This window comes from Fistularia commersonii, chromosome 26 (assembly GCF_037954325.1).
Source record: "Fistularia commersonii isolate RoL2024-O1a breed Wild chromosome 26, RoL_Fcom_v1.0, whole genome shotgun sequence".
Classification (NCBI taxonomy): domain Eukaryota; kingdom Metazoa; phylum Chordata; class Actinopteri; order Syngnathiformes; family Fistulariidae; genus Fistularia; species Fistularia commersonii.
The window spans coordinates 1,677,719-1,700,000 of NC_141309.1; the positions used below are offsets into that span (position 1 = coordinate 1,677,719).

Consider the following 22,282-nt stretch of genomic DNA (forward strand, 5'->3'; position numbering starts at 1 on the left):
GGTGGTGTGATGGATCTCTGAGGAAGCCCTGGGCTCTCTTGAGGGTGTCACAGATGTCCTGAAGTGATGGGACCGGATGAGCCGTCATGTTTCTGGTCCTAAAGTGCAGCTGGTGAACCAGAGTGAGGTTCAGGACAGGCTCCGCGTGCAGCGAGAAAACGACATTAGCAACTTCTTGGTGAGGTTTTTCCTCCTCAGTATCTTCAAGAAATGCAGCTCTGCAGAAGTGTTGGTTGTCCAGGTCAGGTTTTTCTTGATACGAGTGTCCGCCGCCGTGAAGAACGCCGCTTTTACCAAAACGTAGATGTTCTCGAAGCTCCTCGGGTTCTCCGTCGCTCGATTTCCCGCTGCTTCCGTCCATTTCGTGGCTAGAAAAGGATCCGAGCGCTGGCGTGATCCAGAAACGCTTCTGAGATCTGCAAAAAGTCGTCTTCTTCTTCTTCTGCGGTTGGTTTTTATTGAGCGTGGCTGAAGGTGCACGTTGCAGACGCCCCGAATGCTTGGCTAAAAGCTCCCCTCGGAGGAGAAGCTACTTCCTGGAACGAGCAGGACGCCGCTGAGAACTTTAGAAAGTAGCTAATGATTCTTTTCTCCTCTTTTACATCAAGAAACCTTTCAGTCGGTGAGCTTTTACTTTCTGCCTCAGTAGTTTCCATCGGGCTGTAGGTGAATCCCACACACACACACACACTCACACACACACACACACAGACGATACTCTACTTAACAGAAAACAAGGGGTTTTTTAGGCCTGATTGTTTAGATTTGTTCATGAACGTTTCGGGGAGGAACCTCGGCCTCTTTTGTCGAGAGGAGTCACAGCTGGCGCCTGGATCTCCTCCTCCTTCCACCGTCGTGTCGCCGCAGACGCTCATTTATTCTCAGCTCCGACGCCGAAAACGTTCTGAATTATATTTCCGTTTCCACGGAGGGTGCAGTCGTTCCGACAGGCGTACCGGGCGAGGCGCCACTTGGAGGTTTGGCTGCAGATCGAGTCGCTCCCAGCGATGTCACATCCAACACCCCACTTCCCTCCCGCCGCCGAATCGCATTTCCCGGTGCTTCCCTGCTCGACCAATCAAATGGCCCGATGTTCTGTTTTAGCTCTTTAGCCCGGCCCGTCCGTTCCTCACACACTCCTCAGCACGGCCGTCAGTGTTTGCATCATCTAGCGTCTACAAACGAGTAAACGGTTGCATGTTTACATATAAAGTCAATGAGTTTTCCAAGGATAAGCTGGATAGACAATGAATGAATGAATGAATGGATGAATGAGTGAGTGAGAATTCTACATACCGTATAATCCAATGACGGTTTTTTTTTTTTGGTGCTGATCAGCTTCACGCCGCCCAAACATTGAGCCACGTCCCAAATGGCCGTGAAATCCTGAGGCCGTTCAATTCCGATGCCTCAGACGACAAACTTTTAAGGGTTTTAGTGCGCAGGAGGAAAACCGAGGTAGCGATCGGCTGGAGGACAAAGCGGGGAAAGTAAATGGATGGACTTTTCCTTGTGTTATTTATTTTTCATTGGCACTGTTAGGAAAAAAAGCATTTCCTGTGTGTATTAAAATATTTTTAAATAATTCTATATACATATCTCATGCTACAACGTGGACGCCTGCGGCTTATAGACAAGTGCGGCCTATATATGTACACATATTTTTTATATTTATCGCTCACGTGCAAACGTTCCTTATTTAGATCTCGCCTTCATCGGCCCGTCCTCGAACGCAAACAGGATACCTCGCTTTATTTTTGGGGTTGGTATAAATCCGTTTTTACGAGGGCGCGATATCGGAATGGATGACGTCATCTTCCACGACGGGGATGGCGAACATGGATACACACTTTGTGTGTGCACGAGTCCAAACCGGCATTCGACGCTCACGCCGTTGGAAAATTAACCAGCGCTCTGGTGGAGACGACGCGACCTACGAATCCACACGCTCTTCTCTATTACACACACCTCGTTTTTGCTGCAGTTTTTGTTTTTTTTGTCTGCGTCCACACACACACACACACACGTGCAAAAATCAGTGTGTGAATCCAGTCCGAACGGCGTCCCGAACCCACGCTGGGTGCGTAATGAGCAGAGCTTGAGCGAGATTAGGGCAGATATTGTACGGCCGTCTGAGGATTTGTTCCAGTTTGAGCGGCGGTGTCGTGGCGGAGCTCGCTCCAGGAGAAATGACCAGCTAGCACCCCCGCTGCTAGCGACCCCCCGCTGCCATTTGTCATAGCATTTTTAGCTTACGGCGCTAATGTGCTTTGAGGGCAAACACGTAGCGCAAAGCGGCTCGGATGAATGGATGAGAGGCTTGCGCTATTCTGGGATGGAAGATGAGGAGGGGGAAGGTTTTGTCGGATCCGCGGCGAGGAGAAGACAACGTCGGAAGCCGAGGGGGTGCGGTTGTAATCAAACAAAGTCCATGGGGTTTGAAACGACAGACGGAAAAAAATTTAAATGTAAAAAAAAAAAGGATGAAATGGTTATATTTATCAGGTATTTTGGGCGGAACCGAACATTCCTGGTTGGATTCCCGGGTCCTCTGAGTGCATCCTAAAGTGTTGTTGAGCGAGAAGCTTAACCCAACGAATGAATAAAAGGATAAATTCTAAAAATCATAATTATTTTTCATTTAACTTCACCCGTTTCAGATTCAAATACTGAGAAGAGACACCAGGTGAGGCAGCGGACTGTTGAGCCTCAATGTAGATTGTGCGATGACGGCTGCCTGCCGGCATTCTCTGCTGCTATCTCTGTAAATGGTTAAACACTTTTGCTTTATGAACTACATTTCCGCTAGACAGTGTTTTTTTGTCGATAGCCGTATGTGTGTTGCTAGTTTCCCGTGCTGAGCCATCATAAAATGGCTTCCAAAAGCCACCAAGTGAGGCACGCAGTTGTCGTGCCTCATGGTAGGGGGCGCTGGTGATTCCAGGGAGTCTTCCTGCGACTCCGCGACAAGCTCGAGTTGGTGGATAATGGCGAATAAGCTGCTCTGTAGGGTTCATCTGGTTGTGATGAAGGTAGTGCCTCACCAGCCATGAAACTCACCGCACGTCACTGCCGTATGGAAAATGATGAACGAATATTCTACGTTCTTTTAAGTCAGAGAAATCCAAGGTAGTTTACTCCGGGCTGCAGTCGACATGTTTGTAACGGCAACATGCGCCGCGACCCTGGCGGTGGCAGTCGGTATGCTTCCCTGTGCTTTGAGGGCAAACATGTAGCGCCTGGAAACATGGTGGTTGGAGGGTTGGAAGGGGGTTGGAACATGTAATCAAACAAAGACCACGGGGTTTTGAGAGGACAGACGGGAAGAGAGGTGGAGGGGAGGATAGAAACAGAAGACGAGTGGAAATGGGAAATGAAGGGGTGCAAAACATGGGGAGGAAAGAACGGCGTGAAGGACTGTTATCATCTGGAATCTATAGAGCAGGGATTGGCAGAGCGAAGAGTATGTAATCACATCAGTCAACAACACTGTCTATTTAAACCCTCTCTCGCCCTCTTTCTTCAAACCTCCTTCTTGCTAAGTAGAACTTTGCGAGGCTCCCCATCCACGTGGACCGCCGTCTTCTTCCCCGTCCTCGTAATTTGATGTAAATGTAGACCTTTATTTGGCGGACGCGGCGGATTTGGGGGAGGGGTTTGGATGCGGACGAAGCGAAACACAAAGGAGCCACAGAAACAGCCGGTGGAAAGACCCGCGGTCCAAAAGGTCTTCCAATGTTCTCAGATTCCTTTTCCAACTCATTTTTTTTAATGTCCTTCCTCTGAGTTTCTTGTTTAAATGCTGGGTCGGGTGAAAAAAGGGCTAATTTTGTTCCCTCGGAAAGTTCACGCACCCGCCCGCTAATTGAGGCAGGAGAAGCAAATTTGTCGGTCGCTGGGGTTCAAGTTTTGCGAAAGCCGTCGCAGGGTCGCCAGACGCGAGATTCGGGGGCGGTATTTTATCGTCCCGTTTCCGCGGAGTCTTAAAAGGCGTGTGCTTGAAAGGTGTTTTTTAAGAGTCTCACTGTAGTCCAACAGATTTCACCCGGAGTAGGTCTGGACCACCGCTCTTTAAGGTGATCCACAGAAAGTTCACGTTCCCTCCGGGAGCGAGCGCTCGGAGGCAAACCCTGGCTTTTTAGGTGGCAGAAACCTGATCCCGGCCGGTCACGAACGGTGTTACCGATCACAACGGCAAGAAATAATGCAGGACGCCGCGTTAGATCAGGCTCCGCCCCTTCCCGGGGACCGGCCAATGAGAAGAACCTCTGCGCTCGGTCGAAGTCGCCGCGTTTACCCCGAACACGTACGGCCGTATCGACCGCGGAGAGAGTATAATAATGCAGCGACTTGTTTGTTTGTTTGTTTAGAAGTTTATTAGGACAGTGTACAAATACATGAAGCACAGAGGCAGAGATGTTTGTACCAGATTGTAGCTCATAGCTAATTTCCATCTGTAGTCCTGGACAATACAAATATAAAACTGTATAAAATAGACAATATATGCTGCTCAAAAAAATAAAGGGAACACTTGAACAACACAATGTAACTCCAAGTCAATCACACTTGTGTGAAATCATAGTGTCCACTCAGGAAGCAACACAGATTCATTTTGACTTGTTTTAAGGACATTACATCAAAGTTGGATCAGCCTGGAGTTTGTTTTTACACTTTAATTGTGAGTGTGATTCCTAATCCAGACCTCCATGGGTTGATACAATTGATTTCCATGGATCATTTTGGTGTGATTTTGTTGTCAGCACATTCAACTGTGTAAAGTATTTCATAAGAATATTTCATTCATTTAGATCGAGGATGTGTTTTTTAAGTGTTCCCTTTATTTTTTTGAGCAGTGTATATAAAATATACAGATAGGCAATAAAATAACTATACAATATAAAAACAGGCAATAGTATTTTGCAAGTTGAAAGTGCTATTGTTGTGATATTATTACTTTGGTCATCTGGGGGCCATCAGATGTCACCCAGAAGGGCCACATCTGATGGCAAAATACCCGTCAAATACCCGTCAAATACCCGGCAAATACCCGGCAAATACCCGGCAAAATACCCGTTTGGCACTTTCTGAAGAAACGGCAAGACGTCGTTTTCTAAGGAGTCCAAGAAGGTGAACGGTCTGCGCTTCTTCAAGGGTCGTTGGAACCGGCGACCCTCTGACTGGGAAAGAATCAAGGGTTTAGGACCCGGTGTTGTTACTCCTGTTGGCCCACTGAAGCTTACGGATAAAGAAAGGTTTTTAGACGCAAATATTAAGAAGACAGAACGACCGGTCGGCACCTTTAAGCTACTGGATCCACCAGTTCCGAAGTCGTCTTTTAGTGGACCGTCCACGACAGAAACAAACTCTTTTCCCTTTCAAAGAACCAACGTGAAACACAATTTCCAGGCGATGAGGTCATGAAGGAGAACGTAATGAGCGCCGCATATACGGTATTTTACACTTTTCGAAATAAAAAGCCCCCCTCCCGCCGCCCCGACCGACACAATTGTCTGTCTTCGCACCCCGTCTCCTCATTGCTTAAGCTCCGTCTGCTTAGCCGGCGATAAGCCACTGGAGCGTCGCCTGGATGGCACTGCTTTAACAAATTCACTTTGCTATCAAGCTAATAGGATTTGTCTCCTCAGCCCATGCTAAAGATGGCATCTCTGGACATGAGGAGAAGGAGATGAGATTTGGTGGAGAGCCATTGTGAGCCGGCAGAAGACGGCAACTTCAAGGAGGGGATAAAGTGCCCTCCCCTTTCTCCTCGGGCCTCCTCCTCCTCCTCCTCCTGGAGAGCTTGACAAATGTCCTCCCTCTTTTCTCAGCTCGGCATCAAACAGAATCTTCTATTTGGGTATTAATTGGGAATACCGGGTGCCTTTTTTTTTCGGAGGGGCGTTTGGCCCCTGAGCCGGCGAACATCTGTTTCCATGAATATGTAGAAGCTGCGTGTCACCGGAGTCAAACGCCTCGCTCGGAGAGACGCCCCCGCTGTTATTACCATCGCGCTTATTTATTTATACGCCGCTTTCACAATTGCAGCCTTTTCTCTTAGGTCCCGGCGGAGAGGACAATTGGATCAGCGGCGTATTCGTACAGTCGCCCCCGTGCCCGCACTGCAGATCACGCCGTATGCCTTCTTTGCATTGCGTTGCTTGTGCGGCGCCTTTATGATAATGCAGCGGGGTGATATTGTACCCTCTAAATCAGACTTTTGCTGTTGGGAGATCATTTCCAGTGCGAGGGGACTTTGTAGGCCTGCTGCCGCGGCACCTTCTCAACCGCTTTCACGCCTCAGGTTCTTCTTGCAGCTTTCAGGAACCACACTTTCAGACGCCACAGGAACCACGGGCCTCGGTTCCTAGAAAGATCTGAGCTCCTACTCCGAGGCGGGGTCTTGGAAAGTCCTATGACGTAGGTGGTTGGTGGGACTCAGAAGCAACGGCCGTCACCGGATATTTCTTACGGCTTGCAGACCCGTTTTAAAAGCTATGTTGGTTTCTGGTTAGCGACAAAGAGGTCCATGCTCTTCTGTTTGCAAGGCTCGCAGAGGAACGTCAACCTTCTTGCCGAAATTAGTCCAGAATTAGCTAACGGGGATCTTCACACCGTCGCGGAGGCTTGAGTCGCACCGTTGTCCCTTACGCAAAGCTCGGCATCGACACAGCTCTGCTAGCTTTGCTGAAAAAGCGCTGCCACTTGGCTGGAACAAGTGGTGCTTGGTTCGTGTCGCCCTTGTCCTAAAAAGGACTCTTGTCTGAAAAGAACGCTCTTGTACTTCAGGGTCGCTTCGGGAAGCGACTGGCGCGAAGGCGCGGTTACCAGCTGGAGATCTTATTCTCCAAGAACAGCACCGCTCTCTTAGTGATGACTCAGGATGAAGCCGCCGCTCGTGTTCCAATGTTCGGGCGAAAAACCCCTTGGATTCTGGAACTTTGAATGCTAATTCTGAATGCTAATTCCGATAAACAAAAGCTCCGGTGTTTAGCCTCCGTTTCGTCGGATAAGGCGTCCCTAATGCCTCTTGTTTTTTGGGGCCCTGGAAACCTCGCGGCGGGCGCTTCATAAAGAGATCCAGGTGATTTCTTTATTATCTGTGGTGCTGATGTATTGTCGTTCCTCTCACAGTTTACTTTAAAGATTTGTGAGCTGCTCTCTCCGCGTGATTGTAAATGTTTCCATATGCGCCGTTGTGTCCCCGCAGAAAGTACCACGGGATCGCCGAGCGGCAAAACTACAGACCGTAGTTTCAGACTTGGCAGGACGGCGGAAGCTCTTTGGGGGAAAAACAAATTCATCACTTAGCCTGAGATGCTTTTTGGCACGCCGGGGAGAAACAAGTTGTTTCCTCCAGCAAAAGTTTTTCAAATCCGTCTTTCAGAAAGCTTTCGGAGGGAATCGGAGGCGACACGATTGGTGAAATTCACGTTACGAAGAGATGGAAACCCAGTAGAACTGGAAACAAACCCTCCCGGATGGAAATGGAACTCCCGAACCTCCTGCCGAGGGGCCTCCGGGAGTTACTCAGAACACTGATATCGATCGCATGTTGTGTCGATATCATTGCGCGGCACATAATCTGGGGGCGGAACGGTTGGTTTGCACTTCCAACTCACGGCCAGAAGATCCGTGGTTGGATTCCAGCAGGGTGCCGCTCTGTGGAGGTTCACCGGAGACTGAAAGAGAGTGGATGGTTTTGAGCATCCATGTTGTGAATGCCATCCAGCGAGGTGTGAAAGTGCAATATGAGATGAGGCCTCCTTCTTTTCCTTTGGGCTTGACCTACAACCTTCTCGACCTTCTCCGTCGAACCCTATTCACGGCCATCAATCTTCCATTCGGTCTTCGTCTCGACCTCCAATTCCAGCATCCGTCTCCCAATATATCCGCTCTCCCTCCTCCGTCCATGACCCAACCATGTCTGACCTTCTCCTAAACATCTAACATGATGGACTCCTTCCTGATCCTCTCCATCCTGGTTGCTCCCAAAGAGAACCTCAGCATCTTCATCTCTGCGACCTCCAGCTCTGCCTCCTGTCTTTTGGTCATTGTCACTGCTGACCATCTCACCACCGTCTCCTCCACCTTTTCTTCCATCTGGCTGATGGTCTTCTATCTCTTCAACACTTTTCTCCACCCTTTCCAACCTTCTTGAACCCGTTTCTTTTGACCCTGAATACTTGAAATTCTACATCTTCTTGATCTCCACTGGCTGTATCTTCACCGTTCCACCCGGGTTCCTCTCGTTCACACACATATATTGTGTCTTGCTGCGACGAACCTTCGTTCCCTTTTATTTCCAGAGCATACCGCCACCTCTCTAGATCTTCCTCAACTAGTTTCCCGCTCTCACTACAGATCACAATGTCATCTGCAAACAGCGATATGAGTTGACACCATTGACTTATTCTTTGGTTCTATGTTCTTTGGTAAAAGCGCTGCGCTAATCCATCCTCTTGGGTCAAAACTGAAAAACGACAACGGTGCAACTTCAGCTTCCGAAAACCCCTATTTACAAATAAATCGGCTCAGGATCGGATTTTTGGATCAAATTTTGAATGGAACTATGAATAACCCTTGGTGTACTAACACATACGCTTACGGGCTTTTTCCGTATGGTAGCCTAGCGACAGTCGACTCCGCGTTGTTTACATTGTTTATCATTGTGTTCTTCTGTTATAACGCTTTTTTTCTAACGTAAATTGGTTTCATTATGGCTTCCAAAAAGATTAAAGTGTCAGCTCTAGTGGTGCCAGGAAGAAGTTGAGAATTTCATTGAAATTCTTCTGTATGACAGATACGGTGCAAGTGTTTGGTTAACTCCAACATGGCTAAGTCAACCATCTGTACAATCCTGAAGGGCAAAGACGCTTGCGTGCAACTCCATGTTGTTTATATCCTTCATCATTGTGTTCTGCTGTTATAAGTTAGCCTCATTATGGCTCCCAAAAAGGTTTAAAGTGCTTGCTCTAGTGGTGTCAAGAAGTTGTTGAGAATTTCATTCGATCAAGAGACGGAAATGATAGCTAAACATGAGAGCCGTGTTGGTGCTACAGATCTCGCCAAGCACTTCGACACGACTAAGTTAATCATAAGTACCATGATGTGGATGGTTTAAGTGGCTAAAGGGGGGCCACGCTAACAAAGAAAAGGTTTTAGTAGAAGTAAAAAAAAAAAATTCTTTATGAAAGACAGCTGCTGAAGATAGTGTTAGCGTTAGCATTGGTGAGGGTCTCACGAAAGTACCATGATGTAGACAGTTGAAGTGGCTAAAGGGGGGCTACGCTAGCAAAGAAAAGGTTTTAGAAGAAGTAAAAAAAGTTCTTCTTTAAGAAAGACAGCTGCTGAAGATAGTGTTAGCATTAGCATTGGCGAGGGTCTCACAAAATAACCATGATGTAGACAGTTGAAGTGGCTAAAGGGGGGCTACGCTAACAAAGAAAAGGTTTTAGAGGAAGTAAAAAAAAGTTCTTCTTTATGAAAGTCAGCTTCTGAAGAAGATAGTATTAGCGTTAGCGTTGGCGAGGGTCTCACAAAAGCACCATGATGTAGACGGTTGAAGTGGCTAAAGGGGGGCTACGCTAACAAAGAAAAGGTTTTAGAAGAAGTAAAAAAAAGTTCTTCTTTATGAAAGACAGCCGCTGAAGAGAGTGTTAGCGTTAGCATTGGCGAGGGTGTCACATGTGAGGAGGCTTTAGTTTTGCTGATTTGGAGAAGGAAAGTCCAAGAGCTGGCAGGAGGAGCAGAAACATAGTAATAATTAAAGTTATCTTTAATTCCTTTCTGTTTTAATTTGTTATAAGTAAAATTATAAAAACATTTCCAAACGCATGTTTTCGGTGCTGAACAAAAGATCGGTGGGGGAAAAAATTGATTCGGTTCACGAACAAATTAAATTTGTAGGTCAAGATCCTACTATCCGATCATCTGCCGATGACCGACGGCGCCGTGACCTCATCCCGCCGTTGTTTGGCTCCGCCTCCTCCCAGAACGTCCAATCAGCGCGACGTTCATCTATTTACATGCTTGACTTCAACTGCAGCACCGCATCATCCGAAAAGCGGCCGTTTTCTGAGGCGACGCTCGGTCGGAACAAATTTTTAAAGCGTCTCAGCCCTACACACACACACACACACACACACACACACACACACACACACACACACTCCTCCCCTCCTGCCTCCTGAAAGGCGCTCTTCCTTTTTCTTCTCTGGAAGCACCTTTAGTCACAGCGTATCGATCTCCTCCTCCGTACGAGAGAGGAAAAAAAAAATATATAACATTGCTCGAGGTTTTTGCGAGGAAGAGGAGGGAAAAAAAAAAGACAAAAGAAAGGTGTAGAAAATAAATAAAGGATGACGGGAAGCGAAGCGGAGGGAGGGAAGGAGGCTGCACTCCAGAGCGCACATCTCCACCATCGACCGGCGGCCCCTGCTCTTTCCGAGTCTTTTGAACAGCGCGACACCATTGATTGGACTTTGTCATCTCGCCGTGCGCGGCTGGTAAACCGGTGACCCCGAATGGCGCCCGAGACGCCCAGCAGTGCGCCCGCAACCCCCCCGAAAAAGAAAGAAAATAAAACACCCTTCCTCACAAGGGGGTCAGGGGGGATCTGTGTCTTTAAAAACCCGGGATGGAATTGAAGTCGACGACGACCCCGTCGGAAGATCTCGGATTAGAAAATGTTAATAATCGGCAGTTAGCTCGCCGTTAGCTCGCCGTTAGCGGAAGGGGTGCGATAGCTCGCTAACTTGAGTTTGTTATCAAATTATTGTCGGTTATTTGTTTACTTTTCGCTGGATTTCCTTTCCCAGACCCCACGGGAAAAGTGAATTTCCGTGAAGGAGAGACGTAAAATTTTGATGGTATTTACAGTAAAATAAAGGAAACACTAAAACAGCACATGCTAGATCTGAATGAATGAAAATATTCTTATTAATATCCTTATTGAATGTGCTGACACACAAAATCACACACAAATAATCAATGGAAATCAAATGTATGAACCCGTGGAGGTCCGGATTTGGACTCAAAATGAAAGTTGATGTCGTGTCCTTAAAACAAGTCAAACGCACAAATGTGATTGACTCTGAGTTACATTGTGTTGTCTTTATTTTCTTTGAGCGGTTTATTAACCCTCAACAAACATCACTCAACCCTTTACCAACCTCCCTGCACGTACGCTTTGCATCTTCTGCTTTACTGACGTTTTTTCCTCCAGAAACATGGATCTGGGCGGTTGATGGCTGCGTTGTGTTTTCCTGGTTGGAAACTGTCAAGTTCCAAAAGTAGACCGGCCGAACCGAATCCTCGCGCCGATCTGGCGACATATTTTGCGGCGTTTTTGGGTTGGAAAGCGAGACCCGTCTCTTTGATTTCTTCATCTTCTCGTTGCTCCTCTTCTTCATCATCTGAGTCGTCGTCGGATCCGAACGGCGTTCTATGAAGCCATCGATGTCGTCTGGTGTCGCGTCGCAGAAGCCGACTCCTCCGAGAACGCGTGCCAGCAAAGGAGATCTCCTCTATTTTATTTATTTTATTAAATTAATTTCAGTTTATTTATTTATTTTTTTTATATTTATTTCCTTTTTTTTCCCCCTCCCCTATGAAGCCATAAATGTCGTCGGGAGTCACGTCGGACCAGCAAAGGAGATCTTGTTTATTTAAGAAAATGAATTTTAGTTTAATTTTATTATTAACTTAATAACTTAAATTAACCTTTTTTTTTTAAATATTTTTTTCCCCTCCTCTATGAAACCATAAATGTAGTCAGGAGTCACGTCGGACCAGCAAAAGAGATCTTGTTTATTTAAGAAAATTAATTTTAGTTTAATTTTATTATTAACTTAATAACTGAATTCAACCTTTTTTTTTTTTACTTTTTTTTTTTTTTTTTCTAGAATATGGCTATTTCATCATGGGAAAAAAAAATCAAATACTGCAAAAAAAAAAAAAAAAAGCTAAAATTGCGAGAACCCAATTACAAAAAAAAATCTGCAAAGTCGTGAGGGGGCGATAACGGAACCGCGAATTTACGAGGGTCCGCTGTATTTGGAAGTGAAACTGTATTAGATGACATTCGATGAAGGTTGGATTCCCTCCGGATGTCTTTCTGTCTTCTCTGAGGTTCACGGAGATCCATAATCGTCCGATTATGTGAATGATTCTCTCTACTTGTGACCCCGTGACCCCCCGACCTCTCGACCAATCACGACCCCGAGCGCGGGATCGGCGGACCGGACGACCGACGAATGAACGCGCGTTTCGCTTCACCCCGAATAAACCCCCGTTTGTCGTCACGTCGCGATCGCGCGACTAATTGATCGGAACAACAGCCGAACGCCGTCTGCATCCAGAGCTCCTTTTCATTCAGTCGGTGGAAACAAACCCTCGCAGGAAATTGCGGGTTCGATTAGCGGCGCCGACGCCCGCTGATCCCGTCTGGGTGCGGTGATGTCCGTGGAATTTAATTTGAGCCATTATCTCCACCTCACATCCCCGCTGGGCATTTCCTTTCATTCGGGGAAATAAATGAATAAAAATCATTCATGAAGTTTTTCTCTCCGCCGATGAAAATCGAGTTCATCCGCGACAAAGACGCGTGAAAATATCACTCGCGTTCCGCTTTTCGACTTCAGAGTTTAAAACTCGTCAATGGCAGGTAACAGGGTTCATCAATTGATGAGAGGGTGAATGGTTGGACGCTCGATCGAGCAACATTACGCCTTTTTGTTCTTGCGCTGCTGTTACATTGCAAAGAGAAAACCGTCATGTTGTTTTGTACCGATTATGCCAGACTTTGCCATTTAATATTATATTATATAATATTTAATGTTGTTGTTACTCGGCCAGCGTTTGTGGTTCTGATGGATCCGTTGCATTTTTATGGCTTTTGATACCTCAAAACAAACACTTTTACGTTAAAACACTGAACAAATGTTTACCTTATCTCAATTACAAGCAGTATTCAAATCTTTGTACTTTTTAAGACCTTAAAACACTTTATAGCCTTGACTTTGACACTTTATAGCTTTATTTGTATTTCTTATTCTCCCTCCTTTCTACTATTAATTATTATTGTTATGTTTTACTTGAAACTCTGACACAACAATTTCCTTCGGGATAAATAAAGTTGCTCTTATACTTATTCTTATAAACAATATATACGGTTAATATTTGCCCTTTACCTGTGTTAGGTCACATTTTTAACCTATTATTTAAATAGGTATTCTGATATATGTTCTTCACAGAAAATGAGCCAGTCAGCGAGTCTCAGTTTGAAAAGTTAAATAATTTAAATAAACTGTACAAAATCCCCTTTACTGCAGCTCTGTCTATACAAATTACTCATACCGTAATTTCTGGGCTATTGAGCGCACCTGAATATAAGCCGCACCGGCTAGAAATAACAAAATAAATAAATGTTTACATATAGAGGCCGAAATAACATGAGACATTTACACAGAAACATTTTTTTTTACTTTTAATGAAATATATAGTGGTAACATCCACAAATACATGCAGAAAATGCTTTTTTTCCAGAATGGCGCCTCTAACACGGCTGATGAAAAATAATAAATAACAAGGAAAAGTCCATCTCCAGCTATCTTGATCTTCCTCCTGCAAACTAAAACCCTTAAAGTTCGTCGTCCTCGGCGTCGGAATTGAACGGCCTCAGAATTTCCCGGTCATCACATCGGTCCGATGTGACGAGGCTAAATGTTTTGGCGGCGTGAAACTCAAATTAGCCACGTTTAAACCGCAGTGAAAAAAGGAGCGACTTAATAGTCCGGAAATTCCTGTATTTTTATACCCGGAATCTGGTGTCGACTGTTGGTCTCAGCCCATTCGCTTATTTTTATTCATTTTATTTTTGCCTTTGCTATTGTTTAGCTGTGTAAACTGTTGTCTTTTTACCCTCCATTCTGTTGTTCATTCTTGTTGTTGTTCTCTCTGCTGTCTATTTATTTGTGGACGTCTTTTGCTTTTTTCTAATTGTCTTCTAATGGTCTCTATTTTTCTCAATATTCATATTTATTGACACGATAAATGTTACGCTGCTGTGACAAAAGAATTTTCCCTGCAGGGGGTAAAAAAGTTTATCTTATCTGGTATACTTCAGTCTTCATGCTATCTGTCATCTTTCCACCTCAGCAGCAGTTTATATATGCGTGCACTTTATACTGCATAGCTTCACGGTTACTGTTTAATATAACAGTGCACTTTATTGTTTAATTTGCACTTTATTATTATAATTATTATAATTTATTTAATTTCACATCATTGTGTGATTGTGAGAAACATCTTCCCCGTTCTCTGTATGTCCAGTCCATGTGAAGAAATTAATAAGACAAGATAAAATCAGAAAAACTGGATTTGAGGGGCAACTGGGGGGCACATGGGGTGGCAACCCAAAGTTGTGAAAATTGAGTAAAGTAAAAACAAACCAAAAAAAGAATTAAATTGATAATATAGTATATATAATAATAAAATAATAATATAATAAATAATAATAATAATAATAGTAAAAGAAAAAAGAGAAAAATAAAAATATAGATAATTATATTAAAAAAATCTATTTTTCTTGATATATATATATATATATATATATATGTGTGTGTGTGTGTGTGTGTGTGTGTGTGTGTGTATATATATATATATATAATACATTATTGAAATTTGTTTGTCACAGCAGGGCAACAATAAGAAAATATTAATAAATATGAATATAAATATAAATAGAAGAGACGATTAAAAAGATGAAGACAATAACAAGTAGAGGAAGAACTAACAGAATAACAATAAGGGTGCAAATAAACAGGATGAGAATAGAATGACAACAACAAGGCTGATAAAGCTAACTTTGACTTTACGTCTCTGCGACCGAGCCGTCCTCTCGACCAATGACAGCTGAGATAATTGCTCCAGATAATGAATGAATGAATGATTCCTTCCCCCCCGCGGGCTTTTCTCGGCTCTGAAGCCAGCAGATCCCGCCACAGACCCTTGCAATTAAGCGTGTTAGCAGACAAAGCCGCCGCCGCCGCCGCCATCCGGCCTGTGAGACGCCTCAGACAGCAATTAGTCCTGTTTGTTGACATGGGTCCCGGAGAGACGTCCCGCCGCGGACCCTTTTATTTACCGGCCACTGTTTGTGATTTCTTTATTAAGTCGCGCAGGAGCGGTCAACATAGCTAAGATAACATAGCTAAGGTAACATAGCTAAGGTAACATAGCTAAGGTAACATAGCGTGGGCGGTGCCTTGCTCAAGGGCTGCCGTTCCACCTCCTCGGTGGAACCGAACCCATGGATTTCTAGCTCTTACATCTGGTTTGGGTCGGACCTTCTATCCAGGACCTTCTCCAGTCTGGAACAGGGTAGTGAACATCTACACATGCCTACCTTCTGTTCACGGCCAGACACCAACACTTGAATGATCCACAAGTTCATATATCTCCATCTTCAGAACTGACATGAAGATGTATACAGTATTTTTCGGACTATAAGTTGCAGTTTTTTTTCATAGTTTGCCCGGGAGTGCGACTTATTCTCTGGAGTGACTTATGTGTGTAATAATTGAGCTCTCTTTCTCTGATGTGTGTGTTTCTGTGTCTGGGTGTGTGTCTTTGATATAACAGCGATTGTCACACTCACACGCCAACCAATCAAAATTCAGCGGGGGCGGGTCATGGCAGAAGTGCGTTGTGAAAAAAGATGCTACCAGAGACTTCTGTACCTATGAAAATTGATCATTGCAACATTCGCGGTAACTTATAAAAACAACTGAGAAGGGCTGAACAAAAATGGCACTGAAAAGAAAATCATATTCTGCAGGTTACAAGCTGGAAGGAGTGAAATATGCAGCCGATCGAGCAGCAGAAAGAAAGTTCGCAGTTTGTGAGAAACTTGTAAGGGACTGGAGAAAAGCGGAGGTTACTCTTACTGAAATGAAGAAAACTAAAAAAGCTAATCGCGGGCTAAAAGCTAGCTGGCCGCGGCTAGAGGAACGACATGGAGAGGCTTGTCAACAGGACAGTTGCGTCTTCACACCCAGGTGGTTGCCAAGGAGATGAATAGAAATGACTTTGCGGGAGGAACTTCCTGGTGTTAAAGCTTCATGCAACGCAATCGGCTCTCTATCAGAGTGACACCGATTGTTTGGTCGTAGCATGTGCTAGCATGCTATCGTTATTTGAAGGACTCTTACCGTAATATGTTACGTTAGCATAGCCTAGCAGGCTAGGTCTCAGTTTGTTGTTTATGCGTCATATAGGCTATACTTATTTAGCCTGTTGTTCTCTATTCTATTTTTATTTTAAATGGCTTTTAAAGATGAAATGTCTATTCTTGGTGTTGGATTTTATCAAATAACTTTCCCCCCAAAAATGCGACCTATACTCCAGTGCGACTTATAAATGTTTTTTTCGTTCTTTATAATGCATTTTTGGCTGGTGCGACTTATAATCCGGAGCGACGTATAGTCCGAAAAATACCCGTCCCATTATGACGATGAGGTCCACGAGCTCTGGTCTTCAGGGGTTTCTGCTCACAATAGATGGATTGATGAAGAAGGAAAGATGTAGAAGATGGTGGTGGAGAGGAGAAGAGCGGAGTTGGAGTCCATTAGATGGACAGCACGTGTCAGAAGTTCTGGAGATAAAGTCAGTCTGAGATGTTTGGGAGACGGTGGAGATCGAGGTAGAAGGATAAAGTTGGAAAGGAAGACCAGAGAGGAGGTTCATGGATGGAGGGAAGCAGAAAAATGAGAAGAAGAATGAAAAAAAAAAAAAAAGATACTGGACATGAGGATGGAGACGTTCCTGCAGCTGCCTCCAAAACGTTCCATCGGGGAACACACACACACACACACACACACACACTTTCAGACATGGCTGTCTGGAGCCAGACCTTCAGTCTCCAATGTTTTGTCCTCCTGAGTTATTTATGGTGTTGTGTCTGCGTCGGGGTGAGAGGGTGAGAAGGTGAGGCGGGGGGATGAAGTTGTTAATTTCCAGGTGAGCGCTTCGCTCAAACCCGTGAGGAGGATGTGGAAGAATCCACGCGACTTGTTTTGTTTTTCGCCGCGCCGGACGCTAACCTGCCTTAGCATCGGGGAGGAAACCTGTCAACGTCGCTACGGCAACAGGCCGCGCATTTGGAGCAACTTCCAGGGAATAACGGCCACTTAACTACACAAAGCACTCTTTTTTTATTGTTTTTGTTTTTTGTTTTGTTTTTTTTGTTTTTCCTCCTTCTCCCTCCTGCAGAGATGTTCTTTCAGGGTTTCACTCACGCCGCGAGAACGTAGGGAATTTTCTTGTGAATTAGCATCTTTGAAGCGGTGGGGTGACGGTCCAATCGTCCAGGAGGAGATCTGAAAAGGTCGAATATTGGAGTAGTTGGTTTTGCTGTGTGTGTGTGTGTGTGTGTGTGTAGGTTGCAGGTGAAGCTCTGGGAAACTGTCCAGGCCGTAATTGCCAAAGAGGAACCCTGACTTGTAGCATTGTCAACCAAAGCGAATTCTTTGTACCGTAATTTGCGGACGATTAGCCGATTAGCTTTTTTTTAGACGATTAGCTTTTTTTTTAACAACGATGCGGCTAATATATAGATTTTTTGGGGGGCGGAGCTAACGAGCTTCACGGCGATAAAACATTTATCTTCGTCACATCGGAAATTCTCAGTCCGTTCAACTCCGACAGCGAAGAAGATGACTTTAAGCGCGCAGGATAGCGGCCAAGATAGCAATCGGCTAGCGGGTGCAGCTTATATTGAGGCGCGCCCAATAATCCGGAAATGACTGTAGTTGCAAAATGACTCGGCGAATAAAGCAATTTTGATATATTTTCAAAAACTCCCGGACCCTAGACCGCCATCTTGCCGATAAACCGTTTGCAGGACTAGATGTGCGCGTTTGGTCCGCCGGGTCCAGAGTCCTGGAGGGAGGCGGGACCAGGACTCCTCGGTGGATTTACGGGAGGTATAAAACACAATTTACGGCGAGGAGCGCTTTCCTCGGGAGAAGAACCCTCCTCCTCCTTCTCCTCCTCAGGCGTGCCGCTCCGCCCTTCCATTTCATTAAGCCCAAAGACAGCCATCTTTTTTTTTTTTTTTTTTTTTTTATGTTTCCAACCTCCCTCTAGACCTTCAACCGCTTTTTCTTTCTACATTTCATGCTTACTTTCTTTTTCTCGCCGTTCTCCGCTCGAAAATCATCCACTTCTGTTTCCAACCCCCCCCTTCCCCTTCCCCTCCATCTCCTCGCCGTACCTTTTGTGTAGCCAGACAGCCGTGTAATTGCGCGGCGTGCGCGGCGGCGGAATGAGACGAGACCTTGTGTTGGTGGCGCACCTTCCTACGCAGCCCTTCTCCCAGCGGCGTCTTTGTCGGCGCTCCATTGTGGCCGGCGGGAAGAAGAAGAAGAAGAAGAAGAAGAAGAAGAAGAAGCGCCACACTTGTTGTTCTCCAGCGCTCTTTGTGATATATAATAGACCTCTGTTTGGCTGGAATATTTCTGATAGCGCTGGTTGCCTATATGCCGGATACCTCCGTCTGGGCTTCATAAAAGACCAGCGTCGCCTCGGAGAGACGCTCACACACACACACACACACACACACACACTGTCTACACTGATAAAGTAAATATAGGGAGTCCCTTTGTCCTGCCCTTCTCCGTCCTCTTTCTTCACGTCTTCGCCCGACTCGCCGGTTTTCAGCGTAAAGTCGCGAATTCCGTCGTTTTTAAGGGACGATGTTTCGACGATTTGACGGCAAACGGCCCTGCGGTAGAAAAAGGAAGGGAAAAAAAAATGGAAAAGAAGCAGAGGTGAGCGTCCGGCCGGCCGCCACAGAGAGGACGGGAAGTGGCAGATAAAAATATCAGGTGCGGCGTCGCTTTTTTAAACCGAGGAACAAACGCGGCTCGTTCTGAAGGCCGGACGACCCTCGATCTGCCTCTTATTTCTTTTTCTTTTCTAGCATTGAACCGGGATTAGACGCTGATCGCAGGGGCTCTGGCAGGGTTTCATGTCTGGATGCAGCGCGCTAACACAGCAGAGATGGAGGGAGGTAGAGATGGAGAAAGGGAGAGGGAAAGAAAGACAGAGTGGAGAGGGAGAAGGAGAGGCTGGTCGTCCTGCCGAAAAGCACCTTGGCTCTGGTGAACTCTTTGTGCTGCTTTTCCTGAAATCACACCTTATTTTTCTGCAAGCGGCTCCGAACCACATCGCTCTGGACTCCTGAGCCACCCTGAGGGAGCGAATGAATGAATGAAAGAGTGAATGAATGAATGAACGAGTGAATGAATGAATGAACGAGTGAGTGAGTGAATGAATGAAAGAGTGAATGAATGAATGAACGAGTGAGTGAATGAATGTATGAGCGAATGAATGAGTGAATGGGTGGATGAACGAATGAGTGAATGAATGGATGAATGATTGAATGAAAGAGTGAATGAACGGACGAATGAACAAGCAATGAATGAACGAGTGAGTGAGCGAATGAATGAATAAGCGAATGAATGTATGAGCAAATGAATGAATGAGTGAGCGAATGAATGAATGAATGAGTGAATGAATGTATGAATGAAAGAGTGAATGAGCGAATGAATGAATGAATGAATGAGTGAATGAATGTATGAATGAAAGAGTGAATGAGCGAATGAATGAATGAATGAATGAGTGAGTGAATGGATTAATGAATGAATGAGTGAAAGAAGAAGGATGAATGAATGAATGAATGAATGGTTGAATGGTATCCGTGTCATATACATCATCATCAGTCATATACGTGTAAATGTAAACACGTTTATATACGGTTCCTGTATGTTTACATACCTTTAACTTTATCTTAATTTATTTCTTTTGATATTTACCGTTTTATCCATATTTTCATCCATATTTTTTTTATTCTTTATTATTTGCTCTTTTATTCTTTATTTTTTTATTGATTTTTCACTATTTTTCTGTTAGCAGGAGCCACTATCAACAAAAAGCAATTTCCGTCCTGGGGATCAAGTATTATGTATTATGTATTAATACTAATATTATGTATTAGTATTATGATGGATGGATGAATGAATGAATTCTGTCCACAACCTGTTGTATAGAAGACAAACGGGTGTCCAGAATGATGCATAATTCTGATTTAAAATTGATTTAAACACAAGCATGTCATCCATTCATTCATCCATTAATGAATGAATTATAAATTCATTAATTCAAAGCATCTGTTGTCAGATGTGTACAGTCTTGCAAGCTGTTTTCTTGGATAAAAGTCTTATTTTTCCGTTCATTGTGTGCATCCGGTGGAGGAAAGGAAGGATGGACCAGGTGGAGGAGAAGGAGGTGGAGAACGGCCATGTTGTTTGGTTTGGAGAAGACAGGAAGAAGAGCTGGAGGATGCAGAGGTGAAGATGTGGAGGTTCCTCTGAGGGATCCAGGTGGATGGAGAGGATCAGGAAGGAGGGATGTTTGATGTTCTGGAGATGAAGATGGTTGAGATGGTTTGGAGACGGGCGGAGGAGGGATGATGGAGGTCTGGGTAGAAGGATGAGGTTGGAGCTGCCAGGCTGGAGGTCTGGAGGAGGACCAGAGGAGGTTCCTGGATGAAAGGAAGCAGAGCTTTGAACGCACTCGACCTCCAGCGAGGCCCCTCCCGCCCTCTGGTTGCCATGGGAACCCTTTTATTGCCCAATAATTGAGCAAACTCTCCCTTTGTTTTTTTTTTTTTTTTTCTTCTCCGGGAGGATTAAATGCAACCGCAATATTCTTGAAAGCATCACGAGGTGCTTCTTCTCCTCCACCTTCTTCTTCCTCCTCCTCCTGGTCTTGGTCCTCCTCTCCGTTCTCCATCAATCAACCTTATATCTTCTCCCGCTCCACCAGGGGAGCCTTTGCCTCGTCTTCAGTTCTTCACGCAACCTTCTCTCCATCTCCTCCTTCTCTCAGCATCTGCAGCATCATCCCTTTTATTCTTTTTTCTCCATTTTTTTTCAACGTCATCCTCCATCTTCTTTTCTTTGGCCGCAGCCGCCGCGTCCCCGAATCTCTGTTTTCTTTTTTTTTGTTTAGAAATACAGTCGAACCTCAGCTTACGAATTCAATTCGTTCTTCAGCACCAAAAACACGTTGCGCTCTTTTGGGACTTTTGTTTATTTGTAGCAAAAATAGAGAAAAATTAAATTAAAGATTTAATCAAAGATCATTTTTAATTATTGTTGTGTTTCTGCTGTTCTTTCTCTTCCTGACAGCACTTGGACTCGGCGTTTACCTCGCTAAATGCTAACGCTAACTCCAGCACGCGGTCTTTCATTCATCCAAACTTACCATGACTTTAGCTTCGTTAGCGTAGCCGCCCTTTAGCCGCATCAGCCGTCTTTAGCACATCTTTGCGCTTCAGGATGGTACAGATCTTTGACTTAACTGTGTCGTCGTAAAACAAACACTTCCGCTAGTATCCGTTTTTCCTCGCAGACTCTTCGCCGTGCATTTATTCATTCGCTTCTGTAAACGCCGTCAACATCGCTCCAACGCGTTGTTTTGTGGTCCGACAGCTCGATATTAGTCTATCCTCGACTCGGTGATGCCATGCTGACCGATTGCAACAGCTCGCCGTCTGTTTTACGAACGTTTTTTTTCGTGAACGGGGGAAACAGTAGGGGGCGGACGGAGGAAGAGGCCGATCGCAGAAAAGCCAAATACCAAAATGCAGCCCAATGGGCTGGAATTTAGACTTATGACACCAATTTTACACACACACACACACACACACTTTGCTTGTACAGCGCGATGTGTCGCACAGCGAGACACGAGGGGGGAGGGAAACACCGACGCTTTACAAATCACGCCGTGTTCGGCGGGAACCTCCAAGGGAGACGACGCATTTAGCACCTTTAGCCATGTGCTAACAGTGTGCAGGATAAGCTCAGCTGTCAATCATGGAAAAGAAGAGCCACCTCTTCGACTTCACGTACACGCAAGTGTGTGTGTGTGTGTGTGTGTGTGTGTGTTGCTGTAACATAAATATTCATGGCGGAGCGCCGGCATCGTGATCAAAACATTTTCTCCTGAAGGTTAATAGGTCAAACACGCAGATCAAAATCTAGTTGTAGCGCACACTCCTCTCATTAGAGTCATTTAAAGAGAATCATTTGATACAGATACTCTGATCTTCCCCTTAGCCCTCTCTGGTGTATACACTGCTTTTTCTTCTCACACACACACACACACACACACACACACACACACACACACACACACACACACACACACACTGGAG

General features: G+C 45.1%; 1 protein-coding gene across 2 annotated transcripts in view; it reads left to right on the forward strand.

Moving 5' to 3' along the window:
• fbxl17 (F-box and leucine-rich repeat protein 17) overlaps positions 1 to 22,282 on the forward strand; it is a 291,415-nt gene that overhangs the window by 185,641 nt on the left and 83,492 nt on the right. The window lies entirely within an intron of this gene.